Source organism: Pinus tabuliformis, chromosome 6, assembly GCF_031772625.1.
Source record: "Pinus tabuliformis cultivar Carrire ecotype Pingquan chromosome 6, CPIR1, whole genome shotgun sequence".
Classification (NCBI taxonomy): domain Eukaryota; kingdom Viridiplantae; phylum Streptophyta; class Pinopsida; order Pinales; family Pinaceae; genus Pinus; species Pinus tabuliformis.
The window spans coordinates 261,143,894-261,170,842 of record NC_142292.1 but is presented as its reverse complement, the minus strand read 5'-3'; the positions used below and the strand labels follow the sequence as shown (position 1 = coordinate 261,170,842).

Genomic DNA, 26,949 nt, shown 5'->3' with positions numbered 1-26,949 from the left:
TTTTTATATCATATCCCATGATTAGCTCTTCATTTATCACATTTTTAGTTAGTGAGAAACCAAACCCTAGATAGTAGGATATGGGCAAATTTGCAAATATTTTATCCCTAAAGAATTGTAACTTCTTCCTATCTTTGGAAAAGGAAGGATTTCGACCTCCTTAGGCTTAGATGATGTATTTTTTATATATTTGATTACGGGAAGAGGGTGTTTTGGGATCTGGATTAAGGAGGGGGAGAGAAAGGTCTTAGTGTATTGTACTTTACTATCAATGTTTCAATAGAAGATGTTTAATACATAAGTACATATTTTTCAGTGCCAAAGATTCATGTGATAGTGTTCTCAAGTCTATTTTTATCTTTTATGTATATTTTTTCTTTCTCATCTCACTATTTTAAATACCTCATTTTTATTCTTCTAAAACCACATTAGAATTCATCTTGAAGCCAGTGCTCTAATGTGAAAATTGGTCTTATTTAGTCTTCTAGTATACTACAATGAAAATTTGTGACTAAAAGGACACTATCTACCTCAGCTTTGACACCTGATTCTTCATTCACCATCTATTGATCATCTTATCTATTTTCGAGACTGTATAAACTCATTTCCCAATGGATACTTTCTCCTCAACTTTGCCACCATTTTCATAAAAATTCCATTTACCAAAGATCTAGCCACTGTTCCTAAATAGAAAATAAATCTTTTTAGAGATTAATTATTCAAGATGGATCCCCCTCTGAGTCTAGAAGGCTAGCTTCTATACCTTAAAATGGTTTGTACGTTACCTCTGGGGTTTCCTCCCTCAGCCATGTAAATCTTGGAGTGTTAACAAAATGCTTGAGTATTTTGATCAACAAGGATGGAAATTCGACCAAAAAATGTCATAAAACCATGCATCTGTACTTTCAAAATATTTAAGACAAGTTAGAAAGGTCAAAATGCATAAAATTGTGATGTTCATCCCATGTCAAAACCTTCATACTATTCAAGGAAGATTTGCATCCTTCTCAAGTTCAAGTTAAAGTGAATGTGTTATACGATCCAACAACATGCATTTTGTCACTATGTACATTGCCATAATAATCACAATAATGAGGCATTAACTAAATACATTTAAGTGTGCATTATTTTAAAGACAAGAGACCATAATTAGCATTTAATAGATTAATCATATAAACCATGTGTGTAGTTGGGTCCAGCTGCAGGGATAACAAACGATGAAGATATTTTAAGCTATGGGTGTTAAGAAATGGCACCTTTCCTTTCTAAAGGAGAAGTTCATCATGATTTAGGTACATCAAGATCATATGGGTATAACAAGTACAGGTATGGCTGCAGAGGTACAAAATACCGATGCAACTATGGTCTGGAGAAATATCCAAATTTTTACGCATCCATCTATGTCCAACAATGAAATGTTCCAAACAAGTCACTGTTTTACTTCTTTAGTTCCATCCAACTCCAAAAGAGAAGGGAAATCTAATCCCTAGATAAAGAAATGGAAAATTTTAAAATAATTCATGATCAACATGGTTTTAGCACATGTTATGACAATAAGGAGCTACTGTGACCCTCAACTAGAAAAATGAAACCTCCCAACAACCCCCATTCATGGTCCAAAATGTAAGGTAATGCCAGACTCTGTGTGTGCACACATGTATCAGGAACATGCACAAAGACAAAAATAAAGAAAAATATATTTGACTCAGTGCATTTTTTCATTCATTTCAAGATCAACAATAATTTGTACTATCTTATGTTGAAACACAAGAAAAAGAAGACATAAGAAAATAAAGCAAGAATACAGTCACCACACGAAGCATAGACTGCCAAAAGTTTGGGGGTGAAATAGGTCACCAAATGGATCATTTGGATTACCATTTCCATTGTCATAAGGACCTCCAGGTCCCATTCCATATCCACCCATTGGTCCCCCCCTCCCATTATTATACATTCCACCAAACATATTTGATCCACCATATCCTCCTTTGTACATATTGTTGCCATAAAGACCAACACCATATGATCCTGACATCACCCCATATCCTCCTCCCATTCCCCCATATAAATTTTTGGATCCATAAAGGCCAGAACCATAGCCTGAATTGTAATTTATCATGGAACCATAGCTTGAATTATATAGTTTTTCATAGAACCATAGCCTGAATTTATCAAAAGAAAAGGTTGTCAGGTGCAGAACTTCTTAATAACACAATTACAATTTAACAAGCAAGATGTAACAATACTACAAGCTTGTACTGATCATGAATAATAATCTTCGTAAATAATCAAGATAAAACTCAAAAGAATCTAGGCTACATTAGTTAAATAGGATATACTACAACACATTTACCTCCATAGTTACTTCCGTAGCTACCCTGCTCCCATGGTATTAGTGGCATAGGTCTACCAATAGTGCTTCTATTAGCAAGTGGTACATTTCGTTCAATATCATGTCTCTCTCCTATTTTTGCTACTCTGAATGACTCAACCATAGTACTTGTGGATCTAGTTGAAGGAGTCCTAAATGAAAAAGGCCCAAATGAACTTCCAACATGTTAGGGTCCAACCCTAACCCCCTTATTTATGTAATAGGGTCGAGTCATAGTTATAGTAGTTAAAGAGTCAATAAAGACCATATTAATAATTTTAAGTGGTTGACCCACATTTAAAGTAAGGGACCACAGTTAGTTACAAACAGGCCATGGTACTTGTTATGCTCCTATACCAATAGGTGTCATATTTCATGATTGACTTGATGAGCTATGAGTATGTTCATACCTTTCCTTGTTGCAAAGGTTTTCCATATTTTCAAAAGATCAAAAAATTTAAAAAAATGTAAAGAGGGTATACCCTAAAAGAAAAATCAAAGGGTGAAAAGAATAAGATGGTCAAAAAAGTGAAAGAAAATGAACCCCACCAAAATAAAGACCAAGGAAAGTGTGCAAGTCTAAATGCCACTACTTTTTACTCTTATGCAATAAACAATTGTGTGCAGCTTGTAACTTATGCTACAATTGATGAACAGTCAAACAACTTAAGCTTGGCTAGTTCATATTTGAATTTTATGTTTTAGAGATAGAGAATAAAATCTGACCAAATAGTTTAATCTTGGCAGATAAGTAGATAGGTAGAGTGAATAAAAGGAGCTCAATAGTTTAACCTGAGCCCTTGGATGTAATAAGGCTAGATTTAGATAGATTTCTCCATGTAAAAGAAAAGAAAAGTTTGATAAGGGTTTTCTAGTTTAAGTGCACCCAAATAAAGAAGAAAAAATGTTAGGTTAAAGTAGGTAGGGTAGGTAGATGATGTTGCAGAATTACATGTGATGGATAATGACTCTAAATGTGTTAATTTTTACTTTCATCACAAGTGCAAGGTAGACATTACACTGGAAGCATTTCAAGCAAGGCAAGGTCAAATAATTAACTCCCCTTCTCATCTTTCCCTAAATTTTCACTAATTCCCCCTAAGTACTAAGGCATTTGCTAAAATTAGAGGGGCTTAGAGCATTTCTCTAACTTCTAGAAGGACAGACCCTCGGCCCAATAATTTAAAAGCCTAAGCACTTAAAACCATCCATAATTCATTCATTTACTTTCATAAGTCTTTTCCTAAGTAAAATCCTATTTTACTTAGGAAAATTACACAATACCCCATAAAAACCCTTTTTTCATTCAAGCCTAAGTTAAATACACAATTCTAATGTTTTTTACTTGGCGCTTTTCATTACATTACCATATTAATTTATAACTTATTTTATATAAATCCCTTATAAAATTACCCACGCCCGTATTATATTATTATACAAAATCCCGAAAAATTACATATCCCGCCCCGATGGTTAAATATAACCGTAAATCAAACAATAAAATGGGATTAATTAACTAATCCGTAGTTAATTAAGAGCCCAACTCTGCCACCATTTAATGAGGATTAATTATGTCATTTGGACAAATTAATAACTCTAATAACCAATCGCATCACCCTTGATATGATTAAATCCTTTAATTTATATCGGGCCCACCCTCCTCTAACCTTCTACCACTTCACCTCCCCGTCGACCGTCCAATCAGGTCCTCCAGATCTGACGGCCTTAATGAATATTGTGCACCCCTTTGTGACCAGACATTAGCACGTGATCACTAAGAAGTTTTCTCCCTGTACCTCCGCCACACGACACACATCCTATGGAATGGCTCGCTCTCGACTAGTTACCGCTCATCTCCAAAAGCGGTGCGATACGAAACCACTTATCAGTTTCCTGCATACAAAAAAAAACATCACTTCATTCCCTACTAACATCATCTGCCTGAAAACCAAAAACCCTCACCAACCCTTGACTTTGTAAATAAAACAAACAAATGTCGAAACCTCACCGTAGATAAACCATCGACTATCTTGCTGCTACAATACGCCAAGAACAGCATTCAAGGAGATTACTTGCACATACGATAGGGTAGCCGAGTAGTACGACTAAGAGTACAATTGAATCTCCTTAGTTAGTTCCCTGAAAGATTGGGCCGATTACTAATGTTAGACCCTTATGTATATTGCGATCTGTAGCACCTGACACTCCTTGATACCATAGTGCCCTCGTCTCTCTGAAGATTGCCCATTATCTTCTTTACCAGATTATATCTAGCAGTTGTGGTTCTATCACCACCGCAACAATCAGACCAACCAGCTCAGGGTCTACCGCCATAGTACCATTCAAATCTAGCAGTTGGGGTTCTGTCGCCACCACAGTCTAGCTTACATTCAACAATTGAGGGTTTCGCAAACAAATCTGACCATTTATGTGGGGAGGCTTGTGGGTCCTATACCCTGGGGCAATTCTCGCAGTACATTGGGCAGGATTAAGTTTTATGGAAATTGGCCACTGTAGTATTGATAAGCGAGGGGTAAAACTCCTCTCGAAGTAGAAAAAAAAATTGAGTCTGAGGCCCTCCCAGGACGTTTATAAGAGACTTAGCCCATAAGAATCAGGATGATGAGGTGGTACCATTCACTTGTCAACTTCAATTTTTGGGTGGTCCCAAATTTGTCCAAAGTGAAGACAAGTCACCCGGATTTGTGTATGGTAGAAACCAGAGCTCAAGCCATGGCCAACGAGAAGATCGAGAACATTGAAAAAAAATTGGCTTTTTTAATGGACCAAATAAAGACATTAACATACACAGTCACAAAGTGTAAGTCGACATTACAACCAGAGGCATATGGTTTTAATGAAGAGCTTGAAGGAGAATCTAGCCATCATCTTCACTTTCATGGAAATCACCAACATTCCCACCCTCGACCACCCAAGCTGGACATGTACAAATTTGATGACTCTAATTTGGCAATATGGGTGGCACAAATGGGCCAATATTTCACTCTAAATAACATCGTAGATGATGAAACTAAACTATGTGTGGGAGGAATTTACTTGGACCTAGAAACATGGAAATGGTGGTTGTGGCATCAGAAATTCTGTCTAAGGACAATTACTTGGCAGGTGTTCACAAAATCCATTTGTGACTGCTTTGACCATGAATCTAATTTTTTGGGTTGTCTTACTAAGCTCAGATAGACGGGCACAGTAAATGACGATATTACAACCTTTGAGACATTGGCCTTCTGCACAGTAGGTCTGGGAGATGAATTCTACTTGGAATGTTTTATGAGTGGTCTCAAAGAAGCCATCCAAGCCCATGTCTCGATGCACCACCCATACACATGGATGGAAGCTTGCACAAATGCTGTCAAAGTGGAACATTCTTTAGCAACCCAATTGCCTCGTCCAAATTTCATAGCCAAGGGATGCCCCACTTAGGCTCAAGGCACTACCCAAACACTTAAGGTTCAAAAGGTGTCCCTTGCAGAAATGGTTGAAAGAAGAAAGCAAGGATTGTGTTACTACTGTGATGACAAATAATCCCTGGGGCATAAATGAAAGGAAACCAAATTCTTTCAAATTGATGCAATTGATCACAGTTCATCTAAGGTGTTATCACCTGGATTGAACCTCAGGTTAAAGGAAGGAAATGCCAGGGTAACCACAGACCACGCTTAGCCAAGTAGCTAGCCCTACTAGGTCGGGAGAGGGATTTCTCCATAAGGATCTCAGCCAAGATCACTGGATTAGGTCAAGGAATTTAGGCTAGGTATAGTAGTACAAAAGTTTTGATTGGATTTTGAAGGGGTTTTGTCGGATCAGGAGGAGCTGGACAATTCAGGTCTAGGGAATTAGGTTAGAATTGCAGGGTGTTCAATGGGGAAAGGTAGGCATAGGCTTTAGCACTCAAGGGCTTAATGGGATGAGATGTTTTGGACTGGTGAGAAGCTAAGAAGGGCATGTGAAAATATCAAACCAGGCAGTAACTCCTCAAAACAATTCATTGATTTCATTTAGGTTGGTTTTTATTATATACATGAGGGAGAGACTGTTCGTTTCATCTCCCAGTGACTATTCATATTCTCTATTATTTATTTACATCAATTTCAGTTATTCACCCAATCCTGATAATTAGGTGTCAACATTCCCCCCCTTAATCTGAAGGAATGTTTGTGAGTCCAAGAATCACTCTAAATCTTTCAAGCTTTTCTCTTCCAAGTGCTTTGTTGAAGATGTCTACAATTTGCTCGTTCGTGGAAGAATGGCGGAGATGGATTGTTTTGGCCTCAACATGATGTCAAATTAGATGATATTTAGTATTGATGTGCTTCATTCGATCATGGAACTTTGGGTTCTTAGCCAACTTTATTGCAGAGGTATTGTCAATCATGAGTGGAGTTGATTGTACTTGTTTTACCTGCAAATCTTCAAGAATTTTCCTGAGCCACACAATTTATTTTGCTGCCTCTACTGCTGCCACGTATTCTGCTTCTATTGTGGAATCTGCTAGAATTGATTGTTTACGTGATCTCCAGGAGACAGCTCCTGATCCAAGACTCATAGCATATCCTGAAGTAGATACCCCAGTTTCTTTGTCTCCATCGAAGTTTGAATCAGAGTATCCAATCGAGCTGAAGTCGTCCACCTGTGTATACTTGATTCCAAAGTCTCGAGTTCCCTTCAAGTACCTTAGAACTCTTTTTGCAGCAAACCAATGTCCCTCATAAGGCTTTTGCATAAACCTATAGAGGATTACAATAGCAAACAAAATGTCTGGTCTGGTAGTAGTTAGGTAGTTGAGACTTCCTACAAGCTGTCTATGCTTTGTTGCATCCTCAAATTCTTTTCCTTCAATAGCTGTGAGCTTTAAGTTTTGTTCCATCGGAGTAGTAAGAGGATTGCATTCTTTCATGCCAAACCTGTTCAACAGATCTCCAATGTACTTCTTTTGAGAAAGAAATATGGACATCGGATGTTGAGTTACTTCAATACCAAGATAGTAATGAACATAGCCCAAATCAGTCATTTCAAAACTTTTCCCTAATTCCTTCTTTGTGGATGCAATGTAGCTTTCATTGTTCCCTGTCATCAAAAGATCATCTACATATACCACAAGATATACAACTGTTTTTCCAACTTTATTGACAAATAAAGTTGCATCGTCAAGATCATAATGCTTGAAATTGAGTTTTAGAAGATGCTCAATTAGTTTTTCATACCAAGCTCACGATGCTTGTTTGAGGCCATACAAGGATTTCACAAGTTTGCATACTTTATATTCATGTCCTTTCACAGCAAATCCTTCAGGCTAAGACATAAAAACTTTTTCTTTTAGATCTCCATTCAAGAAAGCAATTTTTACATCCATTTGATGGACTTTCCAACCGTTCTGAGTTGCTAGGGCAAAGAGTGTCCGGATGGTAGCCCATTTTGTTGTGGGGGAAAAAGTCTCCTCATAATCGACCCCTTCCTTCTGTGAAAAACCTTTTGCCACAAGCTTGGCTTTGTGCTTGTCAAGTGAGCCATCAGCTTTATACTTGTTCTTGTAGACCCACTTGCAGCCAATTCGTTTGGCTCCTAATGGAGGATCAACCAGCTTCCAAGTGCCATTCTTTATGAGGGCATCATACTCCTTTTGCATCAATTATTTCCATTCATCATGAGAAGCAGCTTCTTTGAAGGAAGTTGGTTCAAAATCTATAGACAAATTCAATTCACAATCATAAGAAGCATCCATATCAATAGGTGAATTAGAGTCATCTACATCACCTCCATTTTGCTGATTTGAATTTCTAGTTCCTGTCTTTCCAACTTCATTAGGATGAACATTTTCAAGTGTCTTTATCAACCACTTTGGAGGACCTTTCTCAGATGGCCCAGGCTGCTCCGTTTATTGAGTTGGGACTGAATCAATATTGAGTCTCCCAATTCTATCAATCACATCACTTAAAGCATCATCCATTGTTGGAGTTTCATGTGGGGGAGCGAGTTCTTCAGAAGAAGATTCCACATGTTGATCTAGTATAGGAATCCCCACTTCAAGATGTGGAATCTTATTATCAAATTCTTGAAATGATTTTGCATTTGCGAATCTATCGAAGTGATCAAGTTGTCGCTCAACAACATTGTCAGTTTTGGATGATTCAATAAAAATCACATCTCTAGATACAACAAACTTTTTATTGACTTCATCATAGAGACGGTATGCTTTGGATGTGTTTGAATACCCCAGGAAGATACACTTACGACTTCTTGCACCAAGTTTATTTCTATGTACCTTTGGTATGAAGGCGTAATAGGTGGAACCAAAGACCCTGAGATGCTTTACCGAAGGAACATGCCAATACCACATTTCATATGGAGTCTTGTTTCTAATAGCATTAGATTGACATCTATTCTTTATATATGCAGCACATAGAACATCATCAGCCCAAAACATTATTTTTACATTTTTGAAGAAGAGCATGGAGCGTACCATATTTAATATTGTCCTATTCATTGTTTGAGTTACACCATTCTGTTGGGGATTATAAGGCACAGTTGTTTGATGTTTGATCCCATGTTTGGGAAGATAGTTTTCAAATTCATTTGATGTGTATTATTTTCCATTATTAGTGCGAATAGACCCAATATGAGATTGTGCATCATTTTCAATCCATTTATGAAAGTTCATGAATGTTTGAAAAGCATCAGATTTGTTCTTCAATAAATAAACCCAACACATTCTGGTGTAGTCATCAATAAATGTCATGATATATTTATTTCCATTTGCAGAAGGAACAGGGATTGGACCACATAAATCTGAATGAATGAGTTCAAGTTTTCTATGTGCTCTTGAATGTGAATCATGAAAACACTATTTGCTATGCTTTCCTAGAATGCAAGCATCGCATTGCTTAAATTTCCTAGGAATTGTAGGCAAACCAACAACACCATTTTTCTTCAACAAGTGGAGGCTTTCATAGTTCAAATGTCCAAATCTAGCATGCCATAATAAACTTGATGGAAGTGTACCTTCTTCATAATGAGAATTGTATGAGAAATGTTGTGCAGGAGCAAAGGTACCTTGCAGCTTGAGAAGCCTTTCTTCTTCTATTCCCCTCATGACGATTGGTCAGATGCTTTTCTCACCTCAAGCTTGCCATCAAACATATGAATGGAGTGACCTTGCTGGCGGATGTGGACCAAGGACAAAAATTTTCTCTTCAGATGTGGGAGATATAAAACATGATGCAGAAGAATGTCTGGAAGACCAGGCAATTTAAGCCTGATTGTACCAAGCCTTGATGGCTTGATTTTTTATTGGTCTACAAAGTATACTGCTCCATCAACATTGTCAATAAATTCTTCAAAAAAATATTTTCTATGAGTCATGTGGCAAGCTGCCCCTGAATCAAGCAACCAATCATTTTTCCAAGAAGCAAGTGAAGCATTAAATAAAGCTTCATTTACTCCAATATTACATTGTTCCACAACATAATGAGCAGATTTAGGTGCTTTACCTTTGTCTGTGTCACTATTTTTACCTTTCTGTTGGTTTCTTTGCTGCTCAATTTTGTCCATTTCTTTTGTAGCGTATGCAGTGCAAATCTGAATTTTCTCCTTGAGAATGTATGCCCCCCTGCCTCTGAAATATCTTCCTCTTCCTCTTCGACCACTTCTTCCTCTCGAAGAATCTTGAGCAGGATTCTTTTATTTATCAGCAAGGCACACAGCCTCTTCAGAAGATTCAGGGGCTATCTTCTTTCCAAAAGCTTTCTCTCTTTTAGCAAATTTTTTCACAAGAGAGTCAAAGGTAATATCTTTGAGATTTCCGTTTGCTTGCAATGACTCAAGATAATTGGAGTAAGTAGGATAAAGTGCCTTGAGAAAAGCGAGAAGAGGAATATCCAAATCGATGTTAGTGGCTTTGATATCATGCATTATAGACTTTACTTTGGATGCAAGAGCAAGAGGATCATTATTTTGCAATTCAAGAGTGAAGACTTTAATCATGAGTTGAACAACTTCAAGTGTAGAATGTCATTCATAGTGTTCTTTCAGCTTTTGTAAGGCTTCAAAAGCAATTGAAAATGGAGAAATATGGCAACTCACCTCTTCACATAAAAATGCTACAATTAATGCATAAGCTTTGTTGTTCTTATTTTCCCAAATGGCGAGCTCTTTGTTTGAGGTAGGTTGTTCTCGCTCTTTGTCTCCGTCTCCAATACACACACCTTTCCACAACACATTGAAAATGAGGGTGTGTTTTATCATGCGGGACCACTTAGGATAATTCTCTTTGCCAGTAAGAACTATTCCCACAATAGATATGATTGAATGCATACTGTAAAAAAAAACTTCTGCTGGCAAAAAAATCTGTGTACTGTAAAGTCTGTACTGTTTTAAAAAAATACTTGTACTGGAAAAATGTGCTTTTGATGTAAAAAAAATCATAGGTCAGGTTCTTGTGCACATGATCATCAAATTATAAATAACCTTTTATATCCCAACCAACACATTAATCGGTTTTTACAAGAGCTCAACCCATATGGTTATTGCAGCAACATTTGGCATTCTCCAAAAAACTCACACAACTAGTGAGGCGGTGTGGGAAAACAGTATGGCTACCAGTGGAGATGCAGCGCGCATGTATTAAAATGATGTATTAAAAAAAGTGTATTAAGAGAATCCAAAATCCACAAACCACGATTGCATACACTTATTCAAATATAAAACCTTTAAATATATATTAGTGTTATATATATCAAAACAGTGGCTTTAAATATATATCAATGTTATATATACCAAAAATACTATGGCATTAGCATGTCAAAAAATGGAGGAACCGCACCAAAATGAGATGGCTTCCACCATGCTTCTGTTGCGCAAGACCGTGAGCACCTCCGCACCTTGTTTGTTAGCGATGCACCTTCAATCACAATGCCTCTCGCTCCAAGGTAGTAAGGTCTACGCAGTAAAATCTGTGTACTGTAACTCCTGCCATACATTGGCCCATTACGGTTTTCTGTGGGAATGTTACCACAGTTCAACGCAGCTCGAATCAAAGGTCAAATATAAGACAACATTAAAACAAAATTCTTGTGAAAATAAATATGGATGGTGAAGAAGTAATTTTAGAGGAGGAGATCTATTCGTATCAAGCTCTGAGGACTAATGCAGATAGGGTAGTTGCCACCATATTCAACACCTCTATCAAGTCCCTGCCATCCATCCTTGTGTTGAAATTAGAGAAGAAGCACGAGGGTGGTACCAAAGGTTTTGTGGCTCACCATAAACTTGGACTACTAGTCACGGTTATGTTTTTCTACACCAAAAATGAAAATGAAGAGCAGCAGTGTTCAACTTTCACGCACCAGTGTTCAACGTTCACACACCAGGTCTCTTGATAGAGGGCACAGACTTGACAGAGGGCTCAGATTTGAAAAATGTATATGACACTGCCTGGAGCAAGCTTTAGGAAACTAGGCAGAATATAGGTAGGAAACTGACACTAGGAGTTACAAAAAAACTAATTTCAGGAGCTGACTCTGATACCATGTCAGACCAGGCAGCAACTCCTCAAAAAAATTCTTTGATTTCATTTAGGTTGGCGTTTATTATATACATGAGGGAGAGACTGCTCATTTCATCTCTTGGTGACTATTCATATTCTCTATCATTTATTTACATCAATATCAGTTATTTACCCAATCCTAATGATTAGGTGTCAAAAAAAACCATGGATCCTTCCTAGACTGCAGAAAACATGAAATGGCGAATGGTTTCCCAAGGTAGAGCACTGATTCAATGAATTCCGCCTATCAAACTTGAAAAAATTCAACTAGAAGCAAAGAAAATGATTAAAGAAGCATAAAAAACACATTAACGTATGATTGCATAAGGAGAAACTATACTAAAACTCATACCACATGGATCCCATAAAAATATCTTCAATTCTTATTAATCTCCTGCCAAACTGCTTACAAAAGGTGTACAATCAAGGTCTGAGCATCTAGCTGAGTCCAACCCTTTACAATGAGAAAGAATAAGAAGATATAGAGAAGTTTTCAACCTCCTCCCATCATCATGGGTTCAATCCCTAAGATGAGGAGCTAATATAACTGATATTGAACAAGAAACAGGAATATAGGTGTCATCAACAACTTGCCTCTAAAAGTGAAAAACTGATTCGCTTGAGCTCAAACTAACTTCTAAAGCAATTAATCTACCCTCTATCACTATTTATCTATCATAATTACATGCCAAGTAATCATTTACAATATTAAATCATCCACCATGAGAGAGAATCCATGATTACAGTCAAAACCCTGGAAAAATAGCAACCCTGAGCAAAACTGCCAAAAGCACAGCACCATTGGCCAAAAGCATAGTGCCACTTTCAGGTCCCTTTTTAAGGCCTTCATGGAATCAAAATTGTGCACATGATAGCTCATTGAAAATTTCTTCAAGTATACAATCCAAACATCTTGAATTTTTCAATTTGGAGCTCAGTTTCCCTGTCAAATGATCAATCTCCCAACACTAGTCAAAATGTGTAGAATGAGGCTACCAAAATGCAGAGTGTTGTTTCAGTAAACTTTGGGAGGTCTTCCTCAAATCCAAATTGAGCTCATGATAGCTCATTGGAAATGCGTGATTTTCCCAAGGTCACTCCAGAAGTGCATCAACTCTCCTGATGAAACTGTCTTTTTGACATTTCCCTAAAACCATGACACCTGTGTAAAAAGTGAAGGAGTTTTTTCTTCCCTGGCCTATTTTGGACAAAAACCTCTCTCACATTTTCCAAATTCTTCCCTGTTTGTTCTAAAACATAGTTTGAAGAAAAACCAGCCCTATGTGTGGCAAATGATTATCCCCTTGGAATGACTTATTGAAAAATGATGGAGACATGATGTGTATGAGTTGGAATGGCCTCATACTCACTGAAATAACATCCCTAATGATTCATATACGTAGATGTATCTGATTCCATAGCCAACCCTAGCTCAATGGGTGAGGAAATTAGGGTTTAGTGCTTGTAGAAAATGATGATTTGGACACCCTTGGAAAAAACAACTCCCTTTGGCATGCACTTAACCCTTTGAAACTTTATCCTTTCACTTGTCTATTTCCTTTGAAAAATTGATCTTTTGATGGTCTGGCATCTTTGGAACACTGAGTTAATAGCTTGGGATGGTGAAATTATTACATTTGAAAGACATAAAATTACATAATGAAATAAGCATTTCTCTTTACAAATCATCTTCACATGGTGAAGGGATGTTATTTTATCACCCTTTACTTGTTGGTCTTATGCAATGGAATGGAACCTTGGCAACCCTAGTGACCTAATGAAACCTTGAAAAACCCTAAAGACCTAATGAGACCTTGAAGGACTGAATTTCAAGATGACATAATGACCTTATGACTGATACAAATGGCATGATAAAAATAACTTTATGGATGATGTACAGTCAACAAGATATGAAACTATTCCAGCAAGTAATCACATTTAAGGAAGATTGGTGTTTTTGGACTAAGACTACCATCAATGACTAATTTTTTGCATGATCTAGTGGAATGATAAAAAATTGTTGAATCAGACCCTTAAAATGATATGAAAAGAGGAATTTTGATAATTGATGGTAGGATGCAAATACTAACACTAACATGAGGAAGCCTCACCCTTTGAGGGACCAGAGGAGGAAGATGAGGACAACCAGCAGGACAATGAGCTACCAACTACACTAGAAGAACTAGTTATCTCACTCCATGCTTTGGCCGGCATTTCTTATCCCCAAAATCTCAAAATCAGAGGTTTTATTAAACATCGCTCTGTAGTAGTATTGATTGATAGTGGCAACATGCATAACTTTATACATCAGAGAGTTGCAGAAGATGTTCATTGTTTTGTCAGAGCAGTCTCTAATTTCTAGGTCCATATTGCTGATGGGGGGACAATGAAATGTGAAGGCCGCTGTGAAAATGTCAAACTTCATATCGGAGATTACCACCTAAAGACCCATATGTCTGCTATCAATATTGGCGGTTGTGACATTGTCTTGGGTGTTGAATGGCTCCGCACACTAGGCCCAATCACAATGGATTTCAAGGAGTTATATATGAGCTTTAAGTAGAAGGACCACATGCATACCCCTTGTGGACTACAGGTAGGTACTCGTTCTATCATCAACTCACATCGAATGGAAAATTTGTTAAAAAAGGGCCATCATGGAGTTATCACCCAATTTAATGCCATCCAGGACATCGAGCCCACTACTCTTCATATCCATCCTGAGATGCAACAAGTCTTAAACAACCACCCACATGTATTTGACAAACCTCATGAGCTTCCACCCTCTAGAGGGGGACATGATCATAGCACCACTTTGGTCCTAGGGGCACAACCACCGAATATGCACCCATATAGATACCCTTTCGCCCAAAAGAATGAAATTGAAAAAATCATCAAGGAACTCCTGGAAGTAAGTGTCATTCATCCTAGCATTAGTTCTTATTCATCACCTGTGGTCATGCTGCTCAAGAAAGATGGGGAATGCCGCATGTGTCCAGACTTCAGGACCCTCAACAAACATATAGTCAAAGATAAATTCCCCATCCCAGTTTTTGATGATTTACTGGATGAACTAAATGGTGCTCAATTATTTACTAAGCTAGATCTTCGCTCGGGCTATCACCAAATATGCATGAAAGAAGTACACATTCCCAGGACTTCTTTCTGAACTCATGAAGGCCATTATGAAATCCTAGTCATGCCATTTGGTCTTTGTAATGCCCCATCCACTTTTCAGAGCCTCATGAATCACCTGCTCAAACCATATCTCAGAAAATTTGTCCTCATTTTCTTTGATGACATTCTCATCTACAGCCTCACCTGGGAAAAACATCTTCAGCATGTAGACCTACTCTTGCAACTACTCTGGAAGCATAAATTATTTGTCAAATTGTCCAAGTGCTCTTTTGGCATGGAAGAAGTCGAGTATTTGGGTCACATTGCGGGACGTGAAGGTGTCACGGTGGATCCAAAAAAGATCCTGGCAATTCGAGATTCACCCCAACCAAAGACCTTGAAGAGTTTGAGAGGATTCTTGGGTCTCACTAGCTACTATCGCAAATTTTTCCCCAATTATGGTCTCATTTCTAGACCCCTCACTCACCTTCTCAAGAAAAATTCATTCCTCTGGACTGATGAAGCACAACAGGCATTTATAGCTCTCAAACAGGCCATTTTTTCCACTTGTGTATTGGCACTACCCAAATTCACCAAATCTTTCGTGATTGAATGTGATGCTCCAAGTATGGGTATTGGGGTTGTCTTAATGCGGGAAGGTCAACCCTTGGCCTTCACCAGCCAACAACTAAGTGGGAAACATCTGGGACAATCTACCTATGAGAAGGAGATGATGGATATCTTACATGCAGTGGATACCTGGCAACCATACTTATTGGGGAGATGTTTCCAAATCTGCAAAGACCATCAAAGCCTTAAATATTTCTTAGAGCAACAACTATCCTCGCCACAACAAAATAAATGGCTAGCCAAAATGTTGGGATATGATTATGAGATAATTTACAATAAACGACGCAAAAATGTCATAGTGGATGCTTTATCACGCCAATTTGAGGAGGACAACACCTGCTATCAATATCTCTTCCCATTCCATATTGGATTGAAGAAGCCCACAAGGAATGGTTTTCACATCCTTCTCTCTCCCAACTTGTTAATAACTTGCGAGCAGATTCTAATTCCATAGCGGGCTACTCTTGGAAGGCTGAGATTCTTCGCTACAAGGATAGAGTAGTGATATCACTGACATCCACCCTCACACCACACATTTTGTCAGAGTTGTACTCATCTCCCACTGTAGGCCATGGGGGCTTTCAGAAGACTTATGCTCGCACTCATTCTTCCTTGTTTTGGACAGGCATGAAAAATGACATTGTTACTTTTGTAGCTAAATGTGATGTGTGTCAATGCCACAAAGGAGAAACGGTCAAGTCCCTAGGCACTTTACAACCATTGCCCATCCCTGCCTCAATCTGGATGGATGTTTCTACGGATTTCATCATTGGTCTTCCGAAGTCAGGAAACAAGTCAGTCATTATGGTGGTTGTGGACAGACTTTCTAAGTATGCTCATTTTTTCACCCTACCTCACCCATTTACCCCCACTTTGGTGGCTCAATCTTTCATGGACCAAATCTTCAAACTGCATGGCATGCCCACTTCCATTGTGTTTGATCGTGACTCGATCTTCACTAGTAACTTTTGGCAAGAACTTTTCATGCTACAAGGAACCCAACTCCAACTAAGTACTTCCTATCATCCCCAAACTGATGGTCAAACTGAAGCAGTCAAAAAATGTCTGGTGACCTACCTCAGGTGCTTCACTTTAGAAAAGCAGCATCAATGGGTACAGTGGTTACCTTTAGCTGAATGGTGGTATAATACTAACTATCATGCCGCCACCAAGATGACTCCATATGAAGCAGTTTTTGGTCAACTCCCCCTTTCACCTACTTCTTATATCCTTGGATGCTCTAAGGTGCACGCAGTGGATCAACTCCTATAGAGCCATACAACCATTCTAGCTTGTCTCAAAGATAATCTCCATCAATCTCAAACCGCATGAAGCAACAAGCAGACCAACATCGTTCGGTGCGCACATTTCAAGAACGGGATTAGGTATTCTTGAGGCTGCAACCATACAAGCAAACATCAGTCAATAACAAGGGCCGTCAAAAATTATCTCCAAAATTCTACAGACCTTATCAAATAATTCAGTGCATTGGAGAAGTATCCTACAAGCTAGCCTTTCCACCCACTGCAAAAATCCATCCCGTCTTCCATGTATCATGCCTCAAGAAGATGGTGGGGAACAATTGTAGAATTCAAACCAGTCTACCTAAATTGGATGAAGAAGGTTCAATATGGTTCCAACCTTAACAGGTCCTTGACATGTGATAACAACATCTGCATGACCACACAATCAAGGAAGTCCTTGTCATGTGGAAAGACACCTCTCCAGAAGATGCTACCTAGGAACCATCCAGTATTCTTCAGTAGTTTCCGCAGCTTCAGCCTTGAGGAAAAGTTTGTTTTTATGGGGGAGGGCATGCTAGGGTCCAACCCTAACCCACTTATTTATGTAATAGGGTAGAATCATAGTTAAAGTAGTTAAAAAGTCAATAAAGCCCATATTGATAATTGTAAGTAGTTGACCTGCATTTAAAGAAAGGGACCACAGTTAGTTACAAATGGGCCATGGTATTAAGAGAACCATGGTACTGACCCATGGTATTACATGTATGAATAGGATAGAGACTCCCCATTGAGGAGTGTCGTGTCTTATTTTGTAATCGAGCCCTACTCTATTGGAGGTTGCCCCCTCAAAGAGGCAAGTGAACATTGTTTTCATCTATGAATAATAAAATACATGTTATTATTTCTCATTTTGTTCTGTGTTTTGGGTTATGTTTCTTCGTTTATTTGATATTTTGGCATCTTCTCATAGGTTAAGAGCCTAACACAACACATTTCCAAGGCTTAGGTGGAGGAACACTATCTATTTATTTTATAAACGCAAAAGAAAAGATAAGTGAGGACCAACTTCCACAAATAAATAACTCACAATAATAATCCTAAACTTCCCGTTGAATTAGATAGCCTTTGAAGATTTTATATTCAAGATAAATTTTTAAAATATTGTTCTTGATAAGTGCTTTAAGATTGGCATCTGGATATTCATTCTCAGATGTATCCGTAAGGTTCTCCCGCGAGGGGAATAAATAGAAGTGTCCTGTGCCGCCTACTCTACAGCGAGCTACAACGTAGAAGAGCACATAGAGCTACTCCAGGATATTGTGTACGTGAACACCAGTTGCAATACCCCGTCCCAGGAGGTTCTTAGTCCCCACCAGTTGCCGTTCAAGTAGGACGATGAAGCGAGACCAAGGAAGGGAAAGAAGCCTCGAGATGAAGCAACAAGGAGGGGGTCTTGAGATGGGGAGAAGTGATGTGATGAGTTAGCCTACTTAGTGGAGGAAGTTTCCCTGATTCGATATGACAATATCTCGTTTACATGAAATTACTCCCAGTTGGGAAACTAAGATTGGTTTTCATGTCTTCCCCAGCTTTGTTGGCACAAGTTCTTGCATACCATGGAGAGTATATCGCGTAGATTAAGACCCAAATAGAAAGAAACCTAATGACCAACAAGTGGGTGTTTGGTGGGTAGAATCTGCAATAGTAAGTGGGTGTTTGTTGGGTAGAATTTGCAATAGAGATAAAGATATTCGCAGTCCATGTCCCTCAATATGGATGCAAACAAACTTCCAAACCAAGAATGTGAATGCACATAATAATGCAATTCTATAGAAAATAACTCTACATATTGTACTTTCCCAACCAGTCACAATAAATACTTATTAGTACTTATATTATTGTGATTGATTTTAAACCATTCTAACTACTTAATATCAATTTGTCTAGTTTTGTTGAGGAACCATTAGCCTATAGGAAGGTTATTAAATAATTATCTTTCATACTTTCATCACAGAATTCAAATTCTTCACTTCTAGGGAAAACCAAGAAAAAACCCTCAAGACCCTATTCATTAAAATAGATTTTATAAAATCCTACAAAAAAGTGGAATAGCCATTAATCTTCACCATGCTTAGAGCACTTGGATTTGGCCTATATTCTATTAAAGTGGTAGAAACTTTATTTTCACATGCACAACTTGTCCTTCTATCAATCATACCAAGTCTAATAAGATAGGGCTCTTCTAGTTGATCAGGTAAGGTTTCCCACTCAACTTAACCCTCTATGTAATGTCTACTAGATCCAATGGCTCTCTTCTTCATAGTAGAATAGCACATCGCTTCATCAAAGCTCTCTTCTCTCTATTGTTTATGGAAATAAATGAACAAATAGTCACTTCAGAAATGATTATTTTATAAAAATCATTGAAGAGAATCAAAATTTAAACAACAATATGGATTTCTTACAAATCTTATGTGAGGCTTCTTGGTGGAAGTTATAAATGGAAAAATGAAATGCCATCGACATAGTCAAAAGGATGCCCCTAATTGATTGGTTGGGATCTGGCCAAGTGTTAAATTCCTTTGTATTCCCTTTTCTTTTGAACCCTTGCTACAAGAACTATAAGAATCAATATCAATAAATGGATCTAGAAGGCTCTACTCCTCATAGGAAAATTCAAATTTGTATCCAAAATTCGGTTGCTACCCACATTTATTATTCAACACATTAAGTCCCTTCTCCCAAAACTTATGCCAATATATAAAATCTTTTCAAAAATTTTCTTTCTACTAAGGCTAGTGGAGATGAGGGTTTTCATATAGTTGGCTACAACCACTATTACACCCCTAAGGATAAAGGAGGATTGGGTGCTCTAGCCACCCAAATTAAATCTTAGGCATTTTAAGCCAAATGGACCAATGGAGTAGTGGAAGGGAAGGAGGCATGGAAGAGACTACTCGGGAATCAATCACCTCAAGGGCTTTACTCTGGTGAAAAATATGGAGTAATATAAAGTTATAAACATTCACAAGCTATTGACCACCCCAACATCTAGCCAACTGATGAGACCTTTGTAGCCAAAATCTCTCAGAAAGCTTGGGATGTCAATTGGTGTGGAAAAGTGGAAAAGTAACTTCCTTAAAGACAAGATTTATTTCAAGGATCATTGTATAATGCTTATAGGTAGTTCTTCGATAAGGAAATATTCTTATGAACATCTCATGGTTCTCAACCAAGAGACTGGATAAGAAAGGCATTTGGGTCCTGGTCAATTCTATAACAAAAATTTTAGAGATTGGAAGGATTGGAAAACCTTGTTGTGTGTGGAGCATGATTGTTCAAAGGTCTTTGTTTCAGCCGGATGTATACCCCAGGAAGTCTTGTACACCCCTCCACGCGGGGAGGTGCGGGGGGGACTTGTTCCCCCCGTGGGGGTCCGGGGGGGCCGATCCCCCTCAGTTGGGGCGTCCGGGGGCTAGCGGTCCCCTGGCGGGGGCTCGGGGGCAACGCCCCCAAAGCTAAAAACAAATGTAAAATTTCCTTGTAAAAGTATAGTAATTTCTAGTCAATCTAGGCCGTTCATTAGGCGGATGATCTGATGGTAGAACTTATGTTTAGTTTAGGGTTTTTTGCCCTCGAAGGCAACCCATCTCTTTGTATGAGGGTATTGTATTTGAGGCTATGAAATAGATGTGTATTCTGTGAGCGAGAAACAAAGAGGTGAGACAGTGAGAGAAAACAGAGGATATTACAGCGGATTTACTGTAGGTTGTGTCTCTTCATTTTGCTGGATAATAGAAAGGAAGGACTGGCTGTTCGGGGTGGACGTAGCCCAAACTGGGTGAACCACGTATATCTGTGTCTCTCTTGTTTTGTGCGTTTTCTGCATTTATATTTCTGCAATATTTTATGTGTTCCATTGCTCCGTAATATATAATTTTCTAACAACTGGTATCAGAGCCGAAGTTCTATTTGGCTGATAAACTCGCAGGAAAGAAGGGTTCCTGGTTTGAGTGGGAGAAATGGCGGAAGATGGTAAGTTTAGGGTCGAGAAATTTAATGGCCAAAACTTCTCGCTGTGGAAGATGCAGATGGAAGATTATCTGTATCAGAAAGACCTATACCTACCATTGGGCGGAAAAACAAAGATGCTGACGGGTATGAAAGATGAAGAATGGAACCTTCTCGATAGAAAGGCACTCGGAACAATACGGTTGTGCCTTGCTGCATCAGTCGCCTTCAACATTTCAAAGGAAACCACGACAGAGGTTTGATGCAGACGTTGTCGAAACTATATGAAAAACCCTCGGCCTCAAACAAGGTATTTCTTATGAAACAGTTATTTAATATGAATATGTCGGAAGGTGGATCTGTTTCAAACCATTTAAATGATTTTAATATAGTTACAAGTCAGTTAAGTTCTGTAGGGGTAAACTTTGATGATGAAGTTAGAGCTCTGTTATTCTTGTGCTCATTACCAGAAAGTTGGAATGGCTTTGTAATGGCCATTAGTAACTCTGTTTCTGGATCTAGTACTTTAAAGTTTGATGATGTTGTCGGTGCTATCCTTAGCGAGGAAATGCGACGGAAAAGCTCCGGTGACACATCGGGAAATGCTTTGAGTGCAGAGTCTAGAGGAAGAAAAATGGAAAGAGGAAAGAGCTCAAGATATCACAGTAAATCAAAAGGCAGATCCAAGTCCAGATCAGGGATAGTGTGCTGGAAATGTGGAAAGAAATGACACCTAAAAAAAGACTGTAGATCTCGGAAGGGAAAAGAAGGAGATGCACAGTAAGAAAACAATCATGAAGCAAATGTGACAGGTGAGGTGTTACAAGATGCTTTGATTCTTTCTTTCGAAAATATTACTGATTCCTGGGTGGTGGATTCAGGGGCTTCATTCCATGCCACACCTGATAAGAAATACTTTCATGACTATGTTCAAGGAGATTTTGGACAAGTTCGTCTGGGTGATGATAAACCCTGTAAAATCGTTGGAATGGGTAAGGTTCTTGTAAAACAGCAGAATGGAAACCAATGGCTATTAAAGGAGGTAAGGCATGTTCCAGATCTAAAGAAAAATCTGATTTCAACAGGGCAGTTAGGCGGTGAAGGTTGTGTGACAATTTTCACAGATAAAGCTTGGAAGGTCACCAAAGGAGCCCTGGTAATAGCAAAAGGCGAAAAGGTTGGTACATTGTATTTATGCAATGGTATTTCTAACTCTGTTAATGCTTTAACTTCCAAAGGAGCAGATGCAGCATTATGGCATCATAGGCTTGGACACATGAGTGAAAAGGGGATGAAGATTCTACACTCAAGGAATCTGTTGTCGGGTTTGAAGAATGTTGATTTGGACTTCTGTGATAATTGCATTTATGGAAGACAGAAGAGAGTCAGATTTCTCAGAGTTGGGAAAGAAAAGAAGAATGAAAAATTAGAGCTTGTGCATACAGATGTATGGGGACCTGCTCAGGTATCATCTCTCGGTGGCTCTCGTTATTATGTTACTTTTATTGATGATGCAACTAGAAAAACTTGGATTTATTGTATTAAGAATAAATCTGATGTATTTGATACTTTCAAGAAATGGAAAGCTTTGGTTGAGATTGAGACAGGAAAGAAATTGAAGTGTCTTAGATCAGACAATGGAGGTGAATATTGCAGCAAAGAGTTTGATAGGTACTATTCAGAGCATGGAATTCGCAGAGAGAAGACAGTTCCAAGAACACCACAAGAAAATGGTGTGTCAGAAAGGATGAACAGAACAATCATGGAGCGTGCAAGGTGCATGAGATTGCATGCAGGATTGCCTTTACAGTTTTGGGTAGATGCTGTGGATAATGCTATTTATCTAATAAACAGAGGGCCTTCAAGTTCCTTGGATGGTGGTGTTCCAGAGGAAGCATGGACAGGTAAAAAGGTAAACTACTCTATTTTAAAGCCTTTTGGTTGTGAGGCCTTTGTCCATATTGATAAAGAAAATAGAACAAAGCTTGAGGCAAAGTCAAAGAAATGTACCTTTATTGGATATGGTGTTAATGATTTTGGTTATCGCTTATATGATTACGAAAATCACAAAATCATTAGGAGCAGAGATGTAATATTCAATGAAAAGGTCTTGTATAAGAATCAGTTGCAGGAAAAGAAACAGGAAAAGGAAAACAAGGAATACGCAGTTCTTGATGAAATCACTGAAAAAGGAAAGGTGCCTGAAAATAATAATAATCAACAACCATAACAATAGCAACCACCACAACAACAACAGGCACCCCAAACACCTGAAAGTGGTGTTAGAAGATCTACCAGGATAAGTAGACCCCCTGAACGATACTCTCCTTCATTATCTTATTTATTGTTGACTGGTTCTAGTGAACCCGAATGTTATGAAGAAGCAATGCAGGTTGAAAGCAGGAAGAAGTGGGAGGTAGCCATGGAAGAAGAGATGGACTCCTTAATGCATAACCAGACTTGGGATTTAGTCAGGTTGCCTGCAGGAAAAACTACATTGAAGAATAAATGGGTTTACAGGATGAAGGAAGAAGATGGAGGAAAACAGAGGTACAAAGCTAGACTTGTGGTGAAGGGGTTTGCACAGAAGAAAGGTATTGATTTTGATGAAATATTTTCTCCTGTTGTTAAAATGACTTCAGTAAGAACTATTCTAAGTCTTGTAGCAGCTAAAGATTTGCATCTTGAGCAGTTAGATGTAAAGACAACCTTTCTCCATGGGGACTTGGAGGAAGAGATATATATGCAGCAGCCACAAGGATATGAGGTGAAAGGGAAGGAGAAACTAGTTTGCAGGTTGAAGAAGAGCTTGGATGGCTTAAAACAGGCTCCAAGGCAGTGGTATCTAAAATTTGACAAGTTTATGTCTGAACAAGGTTATACTAGATGTCACTCTGATCATTATGTTTATTTGAAAAAGCAAAATGATGGCAGCTATATTATATTGTTATTGTATGTGGATGACATGCTTGTTGCAGGATCTAACATGCAGGAAATAAATGTACTCAAAAGAAAATTGGAAAATTCATTTGCAATGAAGGATTTGGGAGCTGCAAAACAAGTCCTTGGTATGAGAATCACTAGAGACAGGAAAATCACAAATTAACATTGTCTCAGAATGAGTACATACAAAAGGTGTTGAAAAGATTTAATATGCACAATGCAAAACCAGTTAGTACACCTCTTGCTAGCCATTTCAAACTTAGTAAGGAAATGTGCCCAAAGACCCAAGAAGACATGGATTATATGTCTAAAGTTCCATAGGCATCAGTAGTTGGAAGCTTAATGTATGCAATGGTCTGCACAAGGCCTGATATTGCACATGCAGTGGGAGTTGTAAGCAGGTACATGAACAATCCAGGAAAGGAACATTGGATGGCAGTGAAATGGATTCTCAGATATTTGAAAGGTACCACAAATCAAGCATTATGCTTTGGTGGTGAAAACATTTCTCTACAGGGATATGTTGATGCAGATATGGCAGGTGACAGGGATAACAGGAGGAGCACTACAAGATATGTATTTACTGTTGGAGGAACAGCTGTCAGTTGGGTTTTAAAAATCCAAAGTGTTGTTTCACTTTCAACAACAGAAGCAGAGTATGTTGCTGCTACAGAGGCTAGTAAAGAAATGATTTGGTTACAAAGGTTTATGGGTGAATTGGGTAAGGAGCATGATATGGGCACGTTATACAGTGATAGTCAAAGTGCCATTCATCTTATAAAGAACTCAGCATCTCATTCCAGGACTAAACACATACATCTCAAGTACCATTTCATACGATCAGTGTTGGAAGATGGAGAGTTGATGCTGGAAAAGATACACACTAGCAAGAATCCTGCAGATATGCTAACAAAAGTTGTAACCAGGGAGAAACTGAGAACATGCTCAGTTTCAATTGGTCTTCAAGGATGACGATGAAGATGAAAAACAGCCAGGTCCAAAGAGGAGTCATTGTCCAGCAAGTGAAGCAGTAGTGGAGTTGCTACAATCATTCTCCAAGTGGGAGATTGTTGTGTGTGGAGCATGATTGTTCAAAGGTCTTTGTTTCAGCTGGATGTATACCCCAGGAAGTCTTGTACACCCCTCCACGCTGGGGGGTGCGGGGGGGACTTGTCCCCCCCGCAGGGGTCCGGGGGGGCCGATCCCCCCCAGCTGGGGGGTCTGGGGGCCAGCGGTCCCCCGGCGGGGGCTCGGGGGTAGCGCCCCCGAAGCTAAAAACAAATGTAAAATTACCTTGTAAAAGTATAGTAATTTCTAGTCAATCTGGGCCGTTCATTAGGCGGATGATCTGACGGTAGAACTTATGTTTAGTTTAGGGTTTTTTGCCCTAGAAGGCAACCCCTCTCTTTGTATGAGGGTATTGTATTTGAGGCTGTGAAATAGATGTGTATTCTATGAGCAAGAAACAGAGAGGTGAGACTGTGAGAGAAAACAGAGGATATTACAGCGGATGTGCTGTAGGTTGTGTCTCTTCATTTTGTTGGATAATAGAAAGGAAGGACTGGCTGTTCGGGGTGGACGTAGCCCAAACTAGGTGAACCACGTATATCTCTGTCTCTCTTGTTTTGTGTGTTTTCTGTATTTATATTTCTGCAATATTTTATGTGTTCCATTGCTCTATAATATATAATTTTCTAACAAACCTTATAACAAAATTAAAGCTTAGTTTTACAAATAGAATTACGCTAGAAATGTTTAGATCTCAATATTAAAACAACTTTTTCTTAATCTTGGCCTTCTACAGTTGCTAACTTGGTGGAAAGATTGGAGATGGAACCAAAGAAAACATTTTCTAAACTACAATTGAGGTGATGGTTACAAATGGATTTGGCATTGACCTAAGCAAAAGGGAAGCATATAGAGAATCAAATCTAAGGAAAAGATTTGTCTTTAATATTTGAAATCCATCTAAAACTGGCACTTACATCCCAAAAATCCTTACTTCAATTGGTATTAGATCCATCTAAAATTTGTAGTTACAACCAGAAAATCCCTACTTCGATTGGTTGTTAACACATGATGAATTAGTCATCGGGAAATGCTTGAACACTTAGTAATTCTACACCTTGAAAGTCAACTATGTAGCAATAATGAAAACTTGAAGCACTTGTTTTAGTTTTGAAAATATTCTCATTTTAAACTTTGTCCCTCCTTGCTCTCATCTAATATTTCTTAGAAGATTTCCCTATTGGAATATTCTCCCCCCTCGGCCATAGATTTTCACGCAACACAATACTAGATTGTAGTTGGCATATTATATAATCTATGTAATAGAAGAAACATATGTGTATCAACTAGTTCATAGTGTGGTTCCAATGTACTCTGCAAGAGGGTTCTCTCATTTGTGTAGATTTGAATCTGCATATCCAAGTGCAAATGTGGAGAGGGAGATGGAAATAATCCAAATACGTGAGCTAATGGGCTACTAGACAATTCATAATGAATAAAGTGTCACCTCAAGGATATTATCTTTTCCACTCTACCCACTCTCAACCTTCAAGCAATGACATCAATATAAATTAAGTCGAGTTGCAAGAGAATGTCAAGAGAAGGAAAGGAATTGACCGCCAACAAGAGCCCCAAAGTAGTCTGTAACTTTGACAACTTTCTAACTATTTCTCTGGCCATCATGACTAACCCACACATGGCAATGATGGATAGTTGATCCTAGGCCCATAAATGAAGGTTTGGGGCCTCCATCCAAGGATTACGACTCTCCTCCAAGAATGGGTTTAATTATTGCAACATCATGGTCTATCCAGTGACTCTTGCTCGATGCACTGGTTGTTTATATGTTTGTTTCTTTATGATTTGGGCTTTATGGAACTTTAGTTTTGGAGACCTTAGATGGTCTATTTTAACTAGAAAGGCCTTTTGTAACACCCTCCTCCAACATCTACCCAAGAAACCAACCAACCGGGGTAAACATGCGACGAGAGGCTACTATGATATGATTCAACCTCGTAGGTGACCTTAAGGAAAAAGAATCAATGAAACATCACATATAGTCA

General features: G+C 38.5%; 1 pseudogene; it reads right to left on the bottom strand.

The window, feature by feature from the left end:
• Positions 1-825: 825 nt before the first annotated feature.
• LOC149258362 (peroxisomal membrane protein 13-like) overlaps positions 826-26,949 on the bottom strand; it is an 89,077-nt pseudogene continuing 62,953 nt past the window's right edge.